This window comes from Tamandua tetradactyla, chromosome 15 (assembly GCF_023851605.1).
Source record: "Tamandua tetradactyla isolate mTamTet1 chromosome 15, mTamTet1.pri, whole genome shotgun sequence".
Lineage (NCBI taxonomy): Eukaryota > Metazoa > Chordata > Mammalia > Pilosa > Myrmecophagidae > Tamandua > Tamandua tetradactyla.
The window spans coordinates 27,164,370-27,184,929 of NC_135341.1; the positions used below are offsets into that span (position 1 = coordinate 27,164,370).

Here is a 20,560-nt window from a genome sequence, read left to right on the forward strand (position 1 = left end):
TGGATAAAAAAATTAATAAATAATAGGGGGGACAAGGGGTCAAACAAATGGGGTAGATTGAAATACCAGTGGTCAATAAGAGGAAGGGGTAAAGGGTGTGGGGGGCCACGGTGGCTCAACAGGCAGGAATGCTTGCCTGCAATGCCAGAGGACCCAGGTTTGTTTCCCGGTGCCTGCCCATGTATAAATAAATAAATAAATAAAGGGTGTAGGATGTACGACTTTTTTCTTTTTCTGGAATGATGCAAATGTTCTAAAAATGACCATGATTTTTGAATATACAACTATGCGATGACATTGCAAGCCATGGATTGTACACCATGTATGGACTTTGTGTATGTGAAGATTTATCAATAAAAATATTTCAAAAGAAAACTTGCATGTGATAGCAACAGAAAATGGGAACTATAACAATGTGAAACATATACATAAACACTACATGAACTTTTATGTGTCTGTACTGCTTTGGGCCATACATAACTCAGGGCCATGCATTACCCAGGCCAACTCCCCAGATCAGGAGAAAATTAAAATCCACTAGTAAAGGAAAGGTAGAAAAAGAAAACACGTATACTTAAATGGCTAAGAGATTTCAATTTGATTCAAGAGGTCATTCTGGAATTTACTCTTATGCAAGCTTCAGACAGATATTGCAAATTGCCACAGTATTCCAAACCTCAACCAAAGTATTCCTGAAAACCCTAAAAAATACCCTTGGCTCTATCTAAAACAGTATAAAATTTTTACTTAGTAAGTACATTTTTGCAAAAACTTAAGGTCTCCAGATTGTTCCTATACCAGATAAGCCCTGAAACCCAAAGGTACCAGTCCCTCCAAGAACATCAACCAATTTTATTCCTCTACCCCATAAGGTTGACACCCCTTTCCAGCACAAAGAAGTTAAAATGGTCATTGCACAGACGTCCCTAAAGACTGAGAAAATGATCAGATGAGAGGGAGGAAGTGTAACTGAGAAATTAGGATTTAATAAATGATTATGACTACTGACTCCATCAGATATTTCTATTTAGTGTCTAATGTAGTAGAATAGCCAGAAGCAAATACCTGAAATTGGTGAACAATAATCCAGTAACCTTAATTTCTGATAAAAACTATATAACTATATAGCTTTTATTTTGTGGCTGTGTGACTGTAAAAACCTTCTGACTGACACTCTATTTATCCAGTGCCTGGATGCATGAGTAATAAAATAAAGACAGGCATGACAAGAAATAATAATAATAAAAGGTTGGGAATATTGGGGGAAAAATACACCTAAGTAAACTATGGACAATAACTATAGTACTATTTTAATAATGTTTCATCAATACTAACAAATGCAACTACTGTTAAAAAATGAATACATACACAACTATGTAATGATACTATGAGCCACTGATTGTATACTACGTACGGACAGTATGTGTGTGCAGATACATCAATGAAAATATTAAATATTAAAATACTTTTTATTAAATATATTTTAAAAATGTAATTACAAAAAAACAACTTTAACAAATTTTCAACACCAATGGAACTGTTAATGGTGGGGTACTATATGGGAATCCTGTATTCTGTTTTGTTTTGGGGATCGTGTATTTTATGCATGCTTGTTCCACAAATCCGCTTCTCTAATAAAAAATTTTTTTAATTAAAAAAAGTATTATACCTATAAGCTTACCTGATACTTATCTGAAAAGCTTGCCTCCACACAACTGATAAATATGAACAAACCTCAGCTCAGAATATCAATATAAAATGACAAAATTATTACATAAGTTTTATGCTTTAAAATAAAATTTTAAAACTCTGAAGTAGGACCTATTAACATCTGCCTCTGACACTGTCATTCATATGCAATATTTTCATCATAATCTTTTGAACACCTATCATTTTTCAGAAATGGTATTTAAATGAGTTCACTCCGGAAATAAAAGTGATTGCCCAAAAAAAAATCTACCTTGGGGATGCAAGGGTAGTTCAGTGGTAGAGTTCTCACCTGTCAGGCAGGAGACCCAGAACTTCCCAAAAAACAAATAAGCAAAACAAACAAACAAAATTTCAACAAATAGTGCTGCAATAACGGGCTACTCATATGGAAAAAAAATGAAATGTGACCCTGCCATACAGCATAAAAAAAAAAACTAACTTAAAATGATTCATACAAGTATAGTCCTTTAATGCGTAAAGGGAGAAGCAATATTGAAAGTAAGAAAGTAAACTTTGGAATCTTCAAATCTTGTCTAATCACTATACCTATGAAACCAATCTTCAAAAATCACCCTAATATGAAGATGGCATACTACTAGAACAGAGGGGTATTTCACAACCCAGTACTGGCCATACTGGTTTGGTTATTAGGGTTATATGCATGGATTAGAGGGAGGCATAGCTTTCCCCAAAGTTGTAACTCCAATGATTTTGCCTTGGTTTCCACTGCCCATCAACCCTTGTACCTACACAGCCTTCCTGAAATAGAATCTGACTCAAATTGATCTGCATCATTTAATCTAAACTAACATAAACTAATCAATTTTGTACTAGGAATCTTTAACAAGCTCTACTTGAAGGGGGCAAACATTATTTTCCTGAATGCCAGCATTTGAACCCCCTTGTTATAACTACTACTCACTACCTTGGGGGGCAGGCAAATCCTACTCCCCATCAGAAGCTGAAATGTCATATGCTGACTTTCCCAGCTTCCTCTAAAGCTAAGCAATGGACATGTAACCTAGGCTTAGCTAACCAAACATGCCAGCCTTGGACAGGAGTTAATGCCACAAAGAAATATGGTAGGGGCTTCCTCTGGTACACAGTAGAAGTACCAACACCCACTTTCCAGAGGCAGCAACAATGGCCACAATGTCAAAGATATCCAATTTCCAATGTTAGTGAGATAAGATAAGGTATATAGTGCTTAAGCAATTCAACAGCCTTGTCTGCACCAGACCATCTCTGTAGTATGATTGTTGCTAAGGCTCCAGCTTTAGTTGCCAAGTCTGAACCTCCAGCATTTCAAAGATTCTCTGAGTTACCCAACACCTTTTCAATAAATTTCTTTTGTACATAAATTGACTATAGACAGCGTCTGTGGCTTACAGCTAAAAACCAGTCGGATAGAGTGTTCTTCTAGACCCAGCTGCCTCCTAAGTGTCCCTCTGGGCTTATGCCTTATTCATACAGATATTCATATCATATGCAAGGACACTGTTCTACCCCAAATATTCAGGGTCCCTTCCCCACCCTGATCACAGAGTATTTCTTATTTCATTGACAAACATTAGACAAAAAAGCCCATGCTACCTGTCAAAGTATTACAGACTCTACATTTCTCCTAACTGATTGACCAGATTCTCATTACATCACTTACTCAACTCCTTTAACTTCAAACCTTCAAGTAACATAGATCAAGTATGCTACTGACTGTTATTGCTTTTGGCAGGAAACTATACACACAGGGTAGTGTTGGATAACTGATACTAAATATGTCTTTAACACATTCAAAAAAGTTGTCAAGATATGAAAAAGTTATCAAGGATTTACTTATTCAAGGAGAAAACGTTTTTAACAATGAAAAAGCACACACAGAAAATAAGCATACAGGTCTTACTGGGCAAACACACTGTGCCAGTTTGAAACTGTTCTGTACCTCAGAGAAGCCACGTTCTTTAATCCTCATTCAATATTGCTGGGTGGGAGCCTTTTGACTGTTTCCATGGAGATGCGACCTACCCAATTGTAGGTGGTAACTTTTGATTAGATGGCTTCCACCGAGATGTGTCTCTACCTATTCAAGATGAAGCTACTTACTGGAGTCCTTTAAGAGGGAACCATTGTGGAAAAAGATTTAGAGCCAATAGAGCCCACAAGGCTGCTATGTGCCTTCCCAGCTGAAAGAGAAACCCAAAAATTCATGAGCCCTTTCTTTGGAGTTACAGTATCTTTTCTGGATGCCTTAGTTTGGACATTTCTATGACCTTAGAGCTGTAAACTTGCAACTTAATAAATTCACTTTTTAAAAGTCATTCCATTTCTGGTATATTGCATTTCAGCAGCTTTAACAAACTAAAAAACACACCAACTGTAACAATAAAGAAAAATTATAATAACCACAAGTTAGTAAGCACCATACTATGCCAGGCATTCTACTAAGTGCTTTATATGAATTCTCATTAAATCTTTAAATAGTCCTATGAAGTAGATATCACTATTCACCTCCTTTTACAGATGAAGAAAACTGAGGGACAGAAATTGCTCAAGGTCACGCAACTGGCAAGCAGTGAAGCAAAGATTCCAACCCAAGTAGACCAATTCCAGGATCCTAATCACACGGCCTCCCTACGGCCTCTGCCAGCATTGCTCAATTATCCAAATGATTTGAGAGCAGCTTTATTTTCTCTTCCCCAATTCTGATCATTTATGGGTTTGCATTTCCTAGAATGCATCATTCTCTTTCAGGTCTTTCTGCCTAAACACAAGCTGTTCCCTCAGTCTGGAATGCCACGCTCTTTTTTTTTTTCCAGCTAGCAAAGCTCTACTCACTCTTCAAACACTGGCTTAAAAACAACTTTCTCTGTCAAGCCCTCTTCATTTATACACATTTTCTGCCCGCAACCCGGAGCGAAGGAATATATCACTCCCTTAACACCATGGTAACACGGATTCACAAATATTCCTATCGGTGGGCTTCTTTTTTCACAATTACATTTTTGTAGGACTACCTACTACTGCACTGCAAGCTTCAGACACTCAGGTACTGATTAAAGACTAGGAATGCATAATGGCCCCTCTACTAAGTTCAACTACAATTTAAATTAATACCTTTTTCCAGTAAAGATAGCATCACTTATACTAACAATATTTTACTATCATCTATGTGCCAGATATCATACATGAAAAATTAATTGATGAGCAAAACTAATATTGTAAGCAGGTTTAATATTGGACTTTTAAACTGTATCTTACCAACCATTTCCCAACAATTGAGATTTCTGGCAATATGTTTCAATAGTACCACAATTGTGCTTATTAACAAGATTTCAGAACTGGAAATATACTTTCCATCTATTAAATTTGTTAAAATAAAGGTCTAAGAGTAAGACATTTACACTAAGGAAGTAGAAGACAACAATCAAGTTGCAATTAATATCAAAAGCTGCTCTGTTACTCCTACCCATTCTTGAATCTCACCTTACTTGCTTCCAATACCTTAATCTGCTTTCACTAAACTATTACTCTATCTAACATTTTTTTTAAGTGAGAGCTTTATTGAGATATAATTCACATACCATAAAATTCACATATTTAAAATACAGGCACAATTCAATGGTTTTTAGTATATTCAGAGTTGTGCAACCATAACCACAATTTTATAATGCTTTTCATCATTCCAAAAAGAAACCCTGTACCCATTAGCAATCACTTCCCATTTTTTCCCATAATTCCCAGCAATCACTAATATACTTTTCTATCTCAATGGATTTGTCCTTTCTAGACATTCCATACAAATGGGATCATACAATATGTGTCCTTTTTTGACTCACTTTTTTCACTTAGCATAACGTTTTCAAGGTTCATCTATGTTGTAGCATTTATTAGAATTTCATTCATTTTTATAGTTAAACATTTTCTAGTATATGGATTATTACATTTTACTTATCCATTTATAATTTGATGGCTATTTTTTGGTTGGCCTCACCTTTTGGTTATTTTGAATAATGCTACCATGAACATTCACATCCAATTTTTTGTGTGGATATGTTTTCATTTCTCTTGAGAATTCCTGGGTCATATGGTAACTCTAGAAGATTCTTACTTATTAGGCAAACTTTTCCCAAAACCTCAAAACTACAAAATTTTTATTTATTCTAAAAATATATCTACCATAACTATACTGATAACATAACGCATGATCTTATTTTATATGCCTGAATTTTATAAATGGAAGGAACCTTGTAACTAGCATCTAAAACAATCTCCTATTTATATTTAAAGAGCCAAATGTAGTCATTTTTCCTATTTTAGAAGATTCACTTATGAGAATTGGTTATATATTCCATTTAAAGACAACCTCCAAACATTAAATTTAGAAAGTATTCAATCCAATAAAAAAGTTTATTTAAACATGTTATAGTTTCTAAACACTGGTTCTAGAATACTCTAATGTTTACTCATAAAGAGTTTAATAATCCATTGCTCAGCAAAGAGCTGGTGATGATACTGAAAATGACTAAGAGCACCAAGGTCGGAAGCAATAGAATGGTTAAAAGTACGCATTCTGCAATCAGATGACTAGAGTTCTAATCCTGACTCCCCCCACAAATTATCTGTATAACCCTGAACAAATTTCTCCAGCTCTCTGAGCCTGGGCTCTCATTTGGAAAGTGAGGATAAGGTTTGTTGTGAGGATTTAATGAGATCATGCACATAAAACTCTTAGCACAGCACCTGGTGAATGCTCAATAAATGATTGCTATGGTATTTTACCATAATCTGGATTTTGGTCAGAATGTAGAACATTTAAACACATGAACTTAAAACAATTCACTTGAGCTAACCTAACAGCTAAAAAGAACGTGTTAAATTATAATCCAATTATTTATGGAAGAAAGTAACAAAACATAACTACGGGGCAGAGTGAGATGCTTTAGAGCTCTGTACCCTCACAGAAGTTTTGAACAACCAGCAAGAATGGGCAAAAAAAGTCTTTCTCAAAGCTCTAAAAAACAGTTAAAAGACTGAACTGAATCAAGAAAAGGGCTACTTAAAAGAAGAAGGATTCCTGCTGGCTCCACATTCACTGTTCACCAGCTCAACACAGAGCCAACCTGTGCTCCCAGTGCAGATCCTAAATATGCTCCTGTACATACTCCGCTGTGAGGGAGCAGAGTAAACCTCATGCACATACTAGGAGCTCGTATGTCTGGCCCAATATCTCCGGCAGTATCCTGAGGGACTAACCCAGTATACTCTTCCCAGGCGTGCTATGCAGAACTTGCCCGGTCTGTAGGTGATTCACAGAGCTCTCAAGCAGTGGGTAAGCAGTCAAACTGTGCTGCTTGGGGCAAAAGATTGCTGGCTGTAGAACATACAATACAGTGCATGGGATTAGGAGAAAACTAATTCCTAGGGAAGAGGGGACATTCCTACCCATGTAAATAGAGGAATTCCTAGAACTACACCCAGATATCAAAGACAAGGATCACAGAGGCGCCTACTCTTTGGCCTGGAGCTATTCTTTGAACTCTTTATGGATAAACTCTAGAGGACAGCACTTACAAAGGTCAATCTGCAAAGACTAGGAAAGGTATTTTGTGTGTTTCTCCATCTTTTTTTTTTTTTGGTTAGCTGCTGGCATTCAATGTAAATTCTGTTATAATATTAACTGAATACAAGTGATAATACTAACAGAATACAAGGAACAGATGTCTCATGGACTAAATTTCAGCTACAACACATTAAAATATCAAAATGTCCAGATTTCAACAAAATATTACAAAAAATAGAAAGAAATAGGGAGAAATGATCCAGGCAGGGAAACAGATTAAAGCATTAGAAACCACCAGTAAGGATGAGGAGACTGGGACATACCAGACAAAGATTTTTTTAAATAGTCCTAAATATGCTCAGAAAGCTAAAAGAAAGCATGAACCAAGAACTAAAGGAAATCAGGAAAATGACAAAGGAACATAAAAAGACTCAATAGAGAACTGGAAATTAGGAAAAGGAAATTCCCTGAAAGGGTTCAAACAGCAGACTGGAGCTGGCAGAAGAATCAGAGAACTTGAAGATAAGACAATTAGAGGCGTTCAGTCTGAGGAGCAGAAAGAACAAAGAATGAAGAAAAGTGAACAGAGCTTGAGGTACCCCTGGGACACCATCAAGAATTCCAATATATGCAAAGGTGTCCCAGAAGGAGAAGAAAAAGAGGAAGGAGCAGAGAAAGTATTCAGAGAAATTATGGCTGAAAACTTCCCAAATTCAAAGCCATGAATATACATATCCAAGACACTCAATGAACTCCAAATAGCATAAACCAAAACATACTCATGCTGTGACATATTGTAATCAAACTATTGAAGGCCAAAATTAAGACTGCTAAAAGTTGCATGAGAAAAGCAATGTCACATACAAAGGAACATCAATGAGGGGGCAAGGTGGTGGGACGTGCATGTGCCAGGCTGGTGGGCAAGCCAATTGCAGTGGGGGGGGGGGGGTGTTCCCAGGCCTCCCACCTGGGCCAAGTGGTGCATGCCATGCCTGGCCTTCCAAGCATGGCAAGTTACCTGCCTCCTTGCATGGTGGACTGTGGCACTGGCTAAAGGACTGCACAGAGTGTACAGGCTAGTAATATTCTGTACCTATGTAAGCAAGAAGAAGAGTTGTTTGTTTTTAAGCAAATAGTAGGTCCAGAGAAAAACATCCATTCAAATGTGAGTAAAAAACAAAAAGGGCCCAACATGGGACCTATGCATAGATAATAAGGGAAAAGAACACGACAAGCAAAAGTAGATTAAATATATACTTCGGAAGAATAATTACTTCAAGAATCAGACTAGAATTTTAGACAAAAACTTCTTTCTCTCCAAACATTTAGAGAGAGAAAAGGCCCTGTATGACCCAGTACATTGCAGCCATTTCGAAGCTCAAGACCCCAAAACAGCAGAGCAGCTTTCCTCAGGAAAGAATACAAACCAGGTTCACCTGCCTCTTCAAAAAACCTGGATATCAAGGTGCTGCAGGCTTCAGAAAGCACTGGGTTTGCAGCATAGAGTCAGAAGAAAACAACAGCTGCAGTGAGGAGGGCAGAACTATGGTTCACCCAGAAAAGAAGCAGACAATCCACAATCCGATGATATAGAAGACTCATGGCAACTGTAAACAGATGGAGGATTACAGTAATAGTAGCAAAGTGAATGAACCCAAGAATCTCAACTTGGTCTACAAATTCACCCGCTCTGCAAAACCCATGGGGCCAGAGGATATAGGAGTGACTGCTTTCTCCGAGCTAGAACCTGAGAAGGAGCATGACGCACAAGCCATCTTTGAGCAAAGCCAAAAGATCAAGGAGGAGTAAAGGGGCAAAGAAGATGACAACATCTATCAGGGAATCAATAATTATCTGAAATATATGAACCCCAAAGACACACTTATGGGCAACGCCTCCTCCAGAATGGTGAGGAAGGGCCCCATCCAAGCTCCTTAGCACCTACATGCTACTGTGCACTGGGATTACCAATCAACATCTGTAAGGACCACAAGGAGACTGGCTTCTGCAGCTTCAGTGACAGCTTCAAGTTCCTCCATGATCACTCAGATTACAAACATGGATGGCAAATCAAACGGAGCTTGATGAGAGTTGCTATGGTGTCTATGAGGATACAAATTATGAAATGGGAAGCAAGGATGAGGAAGTACCATTTAAGTATTTTATCTGTCAACCAGACCTTCCAAAACAAGGTTGTCACCAAGTGCAGGCATTATTTCTGTGAGACCTGTGCATTGCAGTATTTCCGCATCACCCCATGTTGCTATGTCTGTGACCAGTAGACTGATGGTGTCTTCAATTCAACAAACTGATTGCCAAACTGGAGAAGCATCAAGCTGTGGGACAGGGTAGTGTTTCTGATTTCCCAGAAGAACCCAATGAGGATCCAATTCATATTATCTAGGCTTTCCCTAATTTTCAAATCTCAAAATAAATATTTTCCCCCATCTAGGGAATTTCTGATATTCTGCCAAGCAGTGGAGACAATCAATTCCGTAGGCTGAGCCCTCAACATTGGGGTTCACCCCAATGAAACTTATACCTGAAAAGGAGAAGCTAAACCTACTTATATGCCTAACAGTCACCCCCAGAGAGCCTCTTTTGTTGCTCAGATGTGGCCTCTCTCACTAGGCTAACTTGGCAGGTAAACTCTCTGCCTTTTCCCCTACATGGGACATGACTCCCAGGGGTGTAAACCTCCCTGGCAACATGGGACAGAAATCCTGGGATACGCCGGGACCCAGCATCATGGGTTTGAGAAAGCCCTTTTGATCAAAAGGGAGAAGAGAGAAATGGGACAAAATAAAGTGTCAGTGGCTAAGACATTTCAAACAGAGTCAACAGATTATTCTGGAGGTTATTCTTATGCTTTATATAGATATCCCTTTTCAGTTTATGGGGTACTGGAGTGGCTGGAAAGAAGTACCTAAAACTGTTGCACTGTGTTCTAGTAGCCTTGATTCTTGAAGATGACTGTATAACTATTTAGCTTTTACAGTGTGACCATGTGACTGTGAAAACCTTGTGTCTGATGCTCCTTTTATCCAAGGTATGGACAGATGAGTAAAAAATAGAGATAAAAATAAATAATAGGGGTGAATAAAGGTTAAAAAATTGGGTAGACTGAAATAGCAGTGGCAAACGAGAGGAAGGGATAAGGGTTATGGGATGTATGAGTTTTTTCTTTTTTCTTTGTATTTCTTTTCGTGGAGTGATGCAAATATTCTAAAAATGATCATGGTGCTGAATATAAAACTATGTGGCAATATTGTGAGCCAGTGATTGTATACCATATATAGACTGTGTATATGTATGAAAATTTCTTGATAAAAATATTATTTAAAAAGATAAATGTTTTGATTCGTTTTGGAAAACATAAAAAAAATTAAAGAGAACATCAACTCTATCAAGTAAGATAGCAAAGAAGTGATTCAAAAAGATTAAAGGGAATACAACAGGATTATGTGAAAATGAGCTGATATCCATAAGGGAAAAGATAAAAGAAAAAAATAAAATCATTTTAGAAATGAAAACCACATTAAAAGCCACATCAATGCATCTAAAATCTCTGATAGTCCCATGGAGGATAAGTTTCAAGAAATTATAAAGACAGTTATAGAACAGAATAAAGAGATATTAGCTATTAGAGATAAGATGGGACACTATGAAAGAGAGTCACCAGAGTCAAAGTTTGTGTTTCTGAACAAGAAAACAGAATATATGGAAAAGAAGAAACATTTAGAAATGTAATACAAGAGTTTTTTTCTTGAAACGATATCATATAATGATAGAGATACAGGGGTTCAATGTGAACTGGAAGAAATTCAAGAGAATAACTAGAATGGAGACATATCCCGGTAACCTTACTATACCTGAAAGATAAAAAAGAATCACGTATATTTAACCAGGAAAAAACAGACAAATCCCAAGCCACCAGTAATGGAAAAAATAAAATCAGGTCAGTCTTAGATTTCTCAACAATATAATTTGCCAGGAAGTAATAAGAATGTTGCGGGGTGGGGGTAGAGGGCACAAGGCAGATTTCAGTATGATTAGTATCTGGATTATATTACATTAAAAGGCAATGTACTGAGTGTACGGGTGGTTTAGTTGTAGAAGGCTCGCCTTTCATGCCGGAGACCCAAGTTTGATTACCAGACCATGCATCCAAAAAAAAAGGGCAACGTACCTATACTAATTGTAAAAATATTTGTGTCTTCATATTTCCCTCAAATCAGGAAAATATTTAGTAACATAGATCATTACTATAGCAATGCAGATATTCGTAAGAACTTTCTACTTGATATTTTGAGAACATTCACAGTTTTGACAGTTCTGAAAGCTGATCAAATGGATCATAGTTAGCATTTAATCCTTAGAATTTAAGAACTTTGCTATCTGAATATGTAGATTTTTTTCCTTGTTGCCTTAATTTTAAATTGGTTTATGAAACTTTACAATGATTATATGGATACTTTATTTAAATATGCCTATGTTTAAGCTAAATAAGATATTCGCTGCTGGTGGTTCTATAGGTATTGCTTTCTTAAATGAAAAAAATTTAATAAAAAATTTTAAAAAATAACAAAAGGCAATGTAGTGACATTTTAAAAATGCATTTGAAGATACAATTCAACCAACTGAAAGGTAAATCAATGGGATTTCACAAATGGAGATGCTGAAATATGAAAAATATCAGCTATAATAATTGAGTAAATACTGACTCAAATTTAAATAATATGAATATGATGATAATGGACCACAATAAAAATTCCTAAAAAGGTCAACATAATAGGGAATTAGACTTGGAGTTGGGCAAGGTGGGTGGCAGAGAGATCAAGATATACTAATTGTGGTATGGGCGGGCCGCGGTGGCTCAGCGGGCAAAGTGCTTGCCTGATATGCCGGAGGACCTCGGTTCGATTCCCGGCCCCAGCCCATGTAACAAAAAACGGAGAAACAGAATACAATAAAACAAGAAAATGTTTAAAAAAATGTTTCCCTTTCTTCCTTCCTTCCTTCCTTCTATCCTTCCTTCCTTCTCTCTGTCTTTCCTTTAAAAAAAAATAAATAAATAAAAAGATATACTAATTGTTTAATCTTTCAAAATATGTAGTTAGCAAATTTCTTTTTTTTAATTTGAAAAATAAAAAAAGATTAAGCACAGACTTCCCATCAGAAACCATGTAGGCAAGACGGCAGCAGAATGATAAATTTAAAGGGATTAAAGCCAAAAAAATGTCAATCAAGAATTCTATATCCAGCAAAACTGTCTTTCAAAAATGAGGGTGAGAGAAAGATATTTCCAGATAAACAAAAGTTGAGGGATTTCATCACTACGAGATCGATCTTACAAGAAATGATAAAGGGAGTTCCGCACCTTGACAGGAAAGGATATTAAAACAACTGACTTAAGCCACATGAAGAAATAAAGATCTCTGGGAAAGACGATAACGAAGGTAAGCAAAAATACCAGTATTATTGTTTTTTTGATTTGTAACTCTACTTTTTACTTCCTACAGGGGTCTAAAATGCAAATGCATAAAATGTAATGATAAAGTATTCACACAATCCAAACACATGGAGCCCAGAATGGGAACAAGGCCTTGTAATTCTGTTCAGCTTAATGTAATACTCAGATACATTCCAGACTACGGTGGGCTGATAATTAAAAAGTATTGGTAAAGTCCTTGTACTGGTTTGAAATGATGTTATGTACCCGAGAAAAGCCATGTTTTATTCCTAATCCCATTTTGTAAAGGCAGCTGTTTCTTCTAATCCCTATTCAGTATTGTATGTTTGAAACTGTAATTAGATCATCTCCCCAAAAGTGTGATTTAATCAAGAGTGGTTGTTAAGCTGGATTAGGTAGAGGCATGTCTCCACCCATTTGGGTGGGTTTCGATTAGTTTCTGAAGTCCGATAAAAGAGGAAACATTTTGCAGATGAGCAATTCAGAGAGAGCAGAGCAGAATGACATAGACACGAGAAGCAGAGTCCAACAGCCAGTGAACTTTGAAGATGAAGAAAGAAAATGCCTCCCAGGGTGCTTCACGAAACAAAGCCAGGAGAAGAAGCTAGCAGATGATGCCATGCTCGCCATGTGCCCTTCCAGAGGAGAGAGGAACCCTCACCGTATTCACTATGTGCTTTTCCAGATGAAAGAGAAACTGTGACTGTGTTCGTCATGTGCCCTTCCACTTGAGAGAGAAACCCTGAACTTCAACCTTCTTGAATCAAGGTAGCTTTTCCTGGATGCCTTAGATTGGACATTTTTATAGACTTGATTAATTGGGACATTTTCTTGGCCTTAGAACTGTAAACTAGCAACTTATCAAATTCCCCTTTTAAAAGCCATTCCACTTCTGGTATACTGTATTCTGGCAGCTAGCAAACTAGAACAGTCCCTTAAGGGACCAGAGAATAAAATAGGGAAATACTAAATTTTTCCATCTGGGAAACCCCTGGTGCTCTCTCAAACACTAGAGCCTCCCAAGAAAATAGGCCAAGCCCTTGATTTTGAGGCTTGCCCTTATAAAACTTATTTCTGTACTGGAGAAATTAACACTACCTATAATTATGACTAAAAGTTGCTTCAAGGAGGCTAGAGGGAAACTGTAGAGCTGTGTTTCAGTAGTCCTATTTCTTGAAGATGAATGTATAATGATATAGCTTTTGCAATGTGATTGATTGTGAAAACCTTGTATCTGATGCCTTTATCTACAATACTGACAAATGAGTAAAAAATATGGATTAAAAATAAATAAATAATAGGGGGAACAAATGTTTAAATAAATTGAGTAGATTGAAATACTAGTGAACAATGAAAGGGAGTGGTAAGGGGTTAAGAAAAAATAGAGGGAACAAAGGTTAAAATCTATTGAGTAGACGGAAATATTAGTGGTCAATTAGAGGGAGGGGTAAGGGGTATGGTATGTGTGAGTTTTTTCTTTTTTCTTTCATTTTTTTTCCTGAAGTGATGTACATGTTCTAAAAAATGATTATGGTGATATATATACACCACTATGAGATGATATTGTGAGCCACTGATCATATACCACACACAGAATGTTTGTATGCTAAGAATGTTCACGTTTGTATGTTGTTTTGGTTTGATAATACAAAATGATTTTTTTTAAAGTGTTAATTCTGGGAAAAAAAAAAACAGTTGCTTCAAGGAAACCTCTTTGGTTGCTCAGATGTGACCTCTCTCTAAGCCTAACTCTACAAAGAAAATTATTTCATCCCCTCAAGGGATCAACAATGCTTTCTGGATTAAAAGAGGGAAAAGAAATGTAACATAATAAGGTTTCAGTGGCTAAGAGAGTTCAAATGGAGTCGGGAGGCTATTCCAGATGCTATTCTTCTGCAAGATTCAGCTATATATTGAAAACTGTCACAGTTTGCTATACCCCAACTAACATCATTCCTGTAACCCCTATAGAACACCTAGGGCTCTAACTGAGACTCTATAAAAGTTTCATGTACTAAGTTGACTTTCCTGAAACCTATAACCTCCAGAGGGTTCCTAAGCCAGATGAGTCCTGAAACCCAGAGGGGTCAGTCTCTCCAAGAATATCAACTAATTCCATCCCCCTATCCTATACTATTGAAACTCCTTTTCAACATGAGAAAGTTAGAATGGGCATACCTCAAAATGCCTACAGATTGGGAGTAGAATCAAAGGAAAAGGAGGACCTATTAAAGAGAAGATAGGATTTAACAAAACAAATATGACCACTAAATCACTATAGTGATATTTCTTTTAGCTTTTAGTGTTTTGGAGCAACTAGAAGGGAAAACTTGATAATGTGGAATGGCAACCCATATCAAACTTTGAAATCTATTTCATAACAACTTGTTAAAACGCACTTTGAAAATTGTTGGGTTTTTTTATATTATATTTCACAATAAAAAAAGGTTAAAAAGAAAAGTCAAGCCATTTGGAAACAATACAGAGAGAAGGACAGAGGTCCCCAGTGGGCAGTCCCAGCTGAGCCACTACATGAGAGCAGCACTACCTCCAGTCATACCAGTGAGCCATCCTAGATGTGTCAGCCCTGTTGCCTGCAGTCCCAGCCAGGACTTCATGAAGCAGAAAAGCTGCTAGTGCACCCAGTCACAACCATGAAATTAGAAATTGTTGTTGTTATTTCATGAAATTAGAAATCGTTGTTATTTCAAGACACAATTTTGGGAATATTCTGTTATTTAGCAATAAACAGGCAAAATACCTACTCTTTGCCATTAAAAAAATGTAAAGATAAATCAATGGTTTTAGATTCATAATGTATAAATTTGCAATTTGCAACAATACACAAAAGTGGGCAACAAGGGATACAGGAACATAGTTTATGTATGCTATTGAAGATAAGCTGGTATCAAAGCAAATGAGATTGTTATAGATGTAGGATGTCAAATTTAAGCCCCATGATAAAAGGAAAATATCAGAAAATATGCAAACTCATAGGGACAGATAGTAGAGTACAAATTACCAGGGGGAAAGGGCAATGGGAAATGAGTATGGGGTTTCTGTTTAATGTGAAGGGAATTTTCTAGTAATGATTACTGGTGAGGTTCTGCAACATTGCAAATGTAATTAAATCTACTAAATGGCATGCTTGACAGGGGCTGGAATGGGAAGATTTGTTGGGTTTTTGTGGGTTTTTTTCTTGCATGGGCAGGCCCTGGGAATCGAACTTGAGTCTCTGGAATGGCAGGCAAAAATTCTGCCTGTTAAGCCACCGTGGTCCATCCAGAAGATTTGTATTGTACACATGTTTCCACAATTATAAAAAACAAGAAAGAAAGAAAAATTAAGAGAACAAAATACATGTGGTATAACCATTTGTTTTTAGTTTGTTAAAGCTGATAGAAAGCAATATACCAGAAACAAAATAGCTTTTAAAAAGGGAATCAATTAAGTTGCAAGTTTACAGTTCTAAGGCCATGAAAATGTCCAAACTAAGGCATTCAGGGAAAGATATCTTGATTCAAGAAAGGCCAGTGGGTCCAGAACACCTCTGTCAGCAGGAAGGCACATGACAATGAAAGTCTGCTAGCTTTCTCTTCTCATTTCAGAAGATTTCCCCAGGAACATTTTCCTTCTGCATCTGTAAAGGTCCCTGGCTATATGCGTGCTGTTGGCTATAAAGCTTTTTCCAAAATAGTTCTCTCTTAAAGGACCCCAGTAAGCAACCCCATACTGAATGGGTGGAGACGTATCTCCATGAAAACCATCTAAGTTACCACCCACAATTGGGTGGGTAACATCTCCATGGAAACAGTCAAAAAGCTCCCAGCCAGCAATACTTACTGAGGATTAAAGAATATGGCTCTTCTGGGGTACAGAACAGTTTTAAACTAGAAGAACATACAACTGAATATTATTCAGCCATACAAAAAGAATGCAGTTCTGATAACATGAGAAAAGTGGATGAATCCTGAAGACATCATGTTGAATGAAACTAGAAATGAAAGGACAAATATTGTATAATCTCACCGATATGAAATAATTAGAATAAGCAAATTCATAGAATGAGAAAATAGAATATAGGTCATCAGCAGCTAGAGTGGAAGTAGGGAATGGGGAGTAAGTGCTTAAATTGTGCAGTTTCTATTTGGAGATGGAAAAGTTTTGGAAATGATTGGTGATGATGACAGCACAACACTATGAACGTAAATTAACAGCACTGAATTATATATTTGAACATGATTAAAAGAGGAAATTTTGGGTTGCATAGATATTAGAATAAAAATTAAAGAAAAAAAACATAGGAACATACAACACAGTGGACACTAAGACTTACAGTGAATAGTACAATTATAAAAATGTTCTTTCATCAATTGTAACAAATATACCACACAATGCAAGGTGTCAATAACAGGGTCATAAATGGGAACTCTGTTTTTATACATTATTGTTCTGTAAACCTACAACTTCTTTAATTAAAAAAAAAGAAGATAAAAGATAAACTAAAGAGATAGTGAAATAACAAACACAAGATATGATCCTGGATGAGAGCTAAGAATGGAGAAGAAAAGGCTCAAAAGGACATTATTGGGACAAAGGAAAAACTGGGATATAGACATAAGCTTTATATCAATGCTAAATTTCTTAAATTTGGTAACTGCACTTAAAGGGATTGCATAAGTGAATGTCCTGGTTTGTACAAAATGTACATGGAAGTATTATGTATGTATGAAGTATGATGTGTACAATTTGCTCTCAAATGTTCAGAAAACAGATGGAAGGGAGGGAGGGAGGAAGGAGGGTAGGGAGGAAGGCAGGAAGGGAGGAAGAAAGGAAGGAAGGAAGGAAGGGAGGGAGGGAGGGAGGGAGGGAGGGAGGAAGGAAGGAAGGAAGGAAGGAAGATTAGATAGATAGATGACAGACTGATACAGCAAAAATGCAAAATGTTAGAACTGGTGGATTTGGGTATGGGACGAAAGTACGTTAGAGTCCTCTGTATGGGGCTTGTATTATTTTTGCTACTGTTTTGTAAGTTCAAAATTACTTTTAAATAAAAATTTAAGAAAAAAACACTATGTTTCTTTATCTATATATCTAAGTTTGCAAATGAACAGAAAAAGTTCTGAAACTCATGTACCAAACTAGTAACAGCAGGTACTTTTGGAGCAGGCGAAGAGAATACGGAGAGGTGCCTATGTAAAGAAGGACTTCTTTTTTTACCTATATACTTCTTTATTATTTGAACTTTAATGAAATGTATTCCTATTACTCGTGTAATTAAAAAAAAAAAAAGAAACAAAAACTAAAATTCATACTGGAAATTTATTCTGCTTGGCTCAGCTACACTACATCAGAAGCTATAAACATAAATAAAATTACAAGCTTGAAAGTACCGATAAAACTTTAATACACAAATTTCATATAGTCTTAAATTTACAATCTAATCCAGGGTGGGCTACGGTGACTCAGCAGGTGGAGTTCTCACCTGCCACGCCAGAGACCCAGGTTCGATTCCCAGCACCTGTCCATGTGGGAAAAAAAAGCCCAGAAAATCGAATCCATGCAATCAAATGAGTACAGACGCAAATCTCATCTATAAAATAATTTCACAGCAACAAGCAGGCTAGTGCTTGACCATGAAATTAATCATCACACTCTCAAAAGGAAATAGGAGGGCTAAACTGAGCTGCATATGTCCAACGTTCAGATTTTTCTTCACAAATTAATAATTAGATCCCTCATCTTCCCCTGAGAAGGAGCAATGAAGGGGCAGAGGGCACCCATTTGGTGATGCAAAAAATGTGATCTCTACCTAAATTGAAATATCAAGAGTAGGGGAGAGAGTTAAATAACATAACACATCTGTTAGGGGTGATGAAAACACTCTGGTAATAGATGGTGGTGATGGTAGTATAACATTTTTAATGTAATTAATGTGCCACTGAATTGTATAATGAAAGATGGTTAAAATAAATTTTATGTCATATGTGTTGGTTTGAAAAGATGTATGTACCTTAGAAAAGCCATGTTTTAATCCTGATCCCATTTTGTAAAGGCAGCTGTTTCTTCTAATCCCTATTCAGTACTGTGTTTGAAACTGTGATTAGATCATCTCCCTGGAGATGTGATTTGGTCAAGAGTGGTTTTTAAACTGGATTAGGTGAAGGTGTGTCTAAGCCCATTTGGGTGAGTCTTGATTAGTTTACTGGAGTCCTATAAAAGAGGAAACATTTCAGAGAATGAGGGAGATTCAGAGAGAGCAGAGCAGAACAACACAGCCACAAGCAGCAGAGTCCACCAGCCAGCGACCTTTGGAGATGAAGAAGGAAAATGCCTCCCAAGGAGTTTCATGAAACAGGAAGCCAGGAGATGATGCTAGCAGATGACGCTGTGTTTGCCATGTGCCCTTCCATATGAGAGAGAAACCCTGACCGTGTTCACCATGTGCCTTTCAAGATGAGAGAAACCCTGACTGTGTTCACCATGTGCCTTCTCACTTGAGAGAGAAACCCTGAACTTCATCGGCCTTCTGGAACCAAGCTATCTTTTTCTGGATGCCTTAGATTTGACATTTCTATAGACTTGTTTTAATTGGGACATTTTCTCGGCCTTAGGACTATAAACTAGCAACTTATTAAATTCCCCTTTTAAAAGCCATTTCGTTTCTGGTATATTGCATTCTGGCAGCTAGCAAACTAGAACATTATATAATTTTGTTACCACAATAATTTTTTTGAAAGACTCTTAAAGTGTATATTTGACAAAGGTTACAAAATTAATTACAAAAAAAATCCATGTTTTCAAGTGCCTATATAAACTTTTATTTTTTTTCTTTATATCTATCGGCTATTTTCTTTAAAGGGATAACAATTTACATGGCCAAACAAGTTTTTCCAAGGCTGTTTCGTTCATTGCATAAAACTTTTCTTAAGTTTTATGCTAGGAGTAGAAGTAAATTTACCAAAAAATGCTAGCTGAGTCAGCAAAATCATTAACTTGGATTCTTTCTGTCTTTAAAAGTTTGTCATGGATGGTGCAACGGTGACTCAGTGGCAGAATTCTCTCCTGCCATGCCAGAGACCCAGGTTCAATTCCCAGAGTCTGTCCATGCCAAAAAAAAGTCAGTCATATGACAAGCAGTTTAGTTATGCACTCAGAAAACAATAGTTTAGATTATCCTTCAAGAGAGCAAAAGAAAGATTTTCATTACAATAACTGTTCAAAAAGATCTACAGTCCATAATAAGATAGTTGAGAATAAATGTATAGCAGTTGCCTATTATTTCAGGGGGAAAAAAACTACATTCTTGTTTAAACTTCCATTGTTATACTAGATGACCTTAGCAAATAATCTCTTAAAGTAAAATTCTTTTTGGAAAAAAGGAAACCAACCTGTGGCTGCTCTACCTGATTTCCAACAGTGTGCTACACATCAAATGAAATTGGAAAGCATTCTTATTATGAAACCCTTTAAAAAGAATTATTTTGCATGGGAATGGGTTGCATATGCAATAACACCAAATTAATATCACCAACCACAAGATTGCCTATGAACTCTGATCTCAAAACACTTAGTTGCAAATTTTCAGTATATGATGATTTATACAAAGCCTACTTATTAGTAATTGAATCCAAGATCTCAAATTGAGAACTAATTTGTGTGACCTTCTATCCTTTGACCCTCCCCGGGTTTGCAGAAATAGAGACTCCTCCATTGTTCACATTTTGCTCATTCAAACATTTATACAGTGCCTATTCTCTTTTTTCTCAAGAGCTAACATCTGGCAGGACAACAGTACATTTGCATCATTGTCGTTTCAT

The 20,560-nt window shown here is 36.7% G+C and overlaps 1 protein-coding gene and 1 pseudogene across 23 annotated transcripts in view; one reads left to right on the forward strand and one right to left on the reverse strand.

The window, feature by feature from the left end:
- SLMAP (sarcolemma associated protein) overlaps positions 1-20,560 on the reverse strand; it is a 256,378-nt gene that overhangs the window by 228,997 nt on the left and 6,821 nt on the right. The gene's annotated exons all lie outside the window — the stretch shown is intronic.
- Positions 6,226-9,671, forward strand: LOC143657723 (E3 ubiquitin-protein ligase RNF113A-like; annotated as a pseudogene).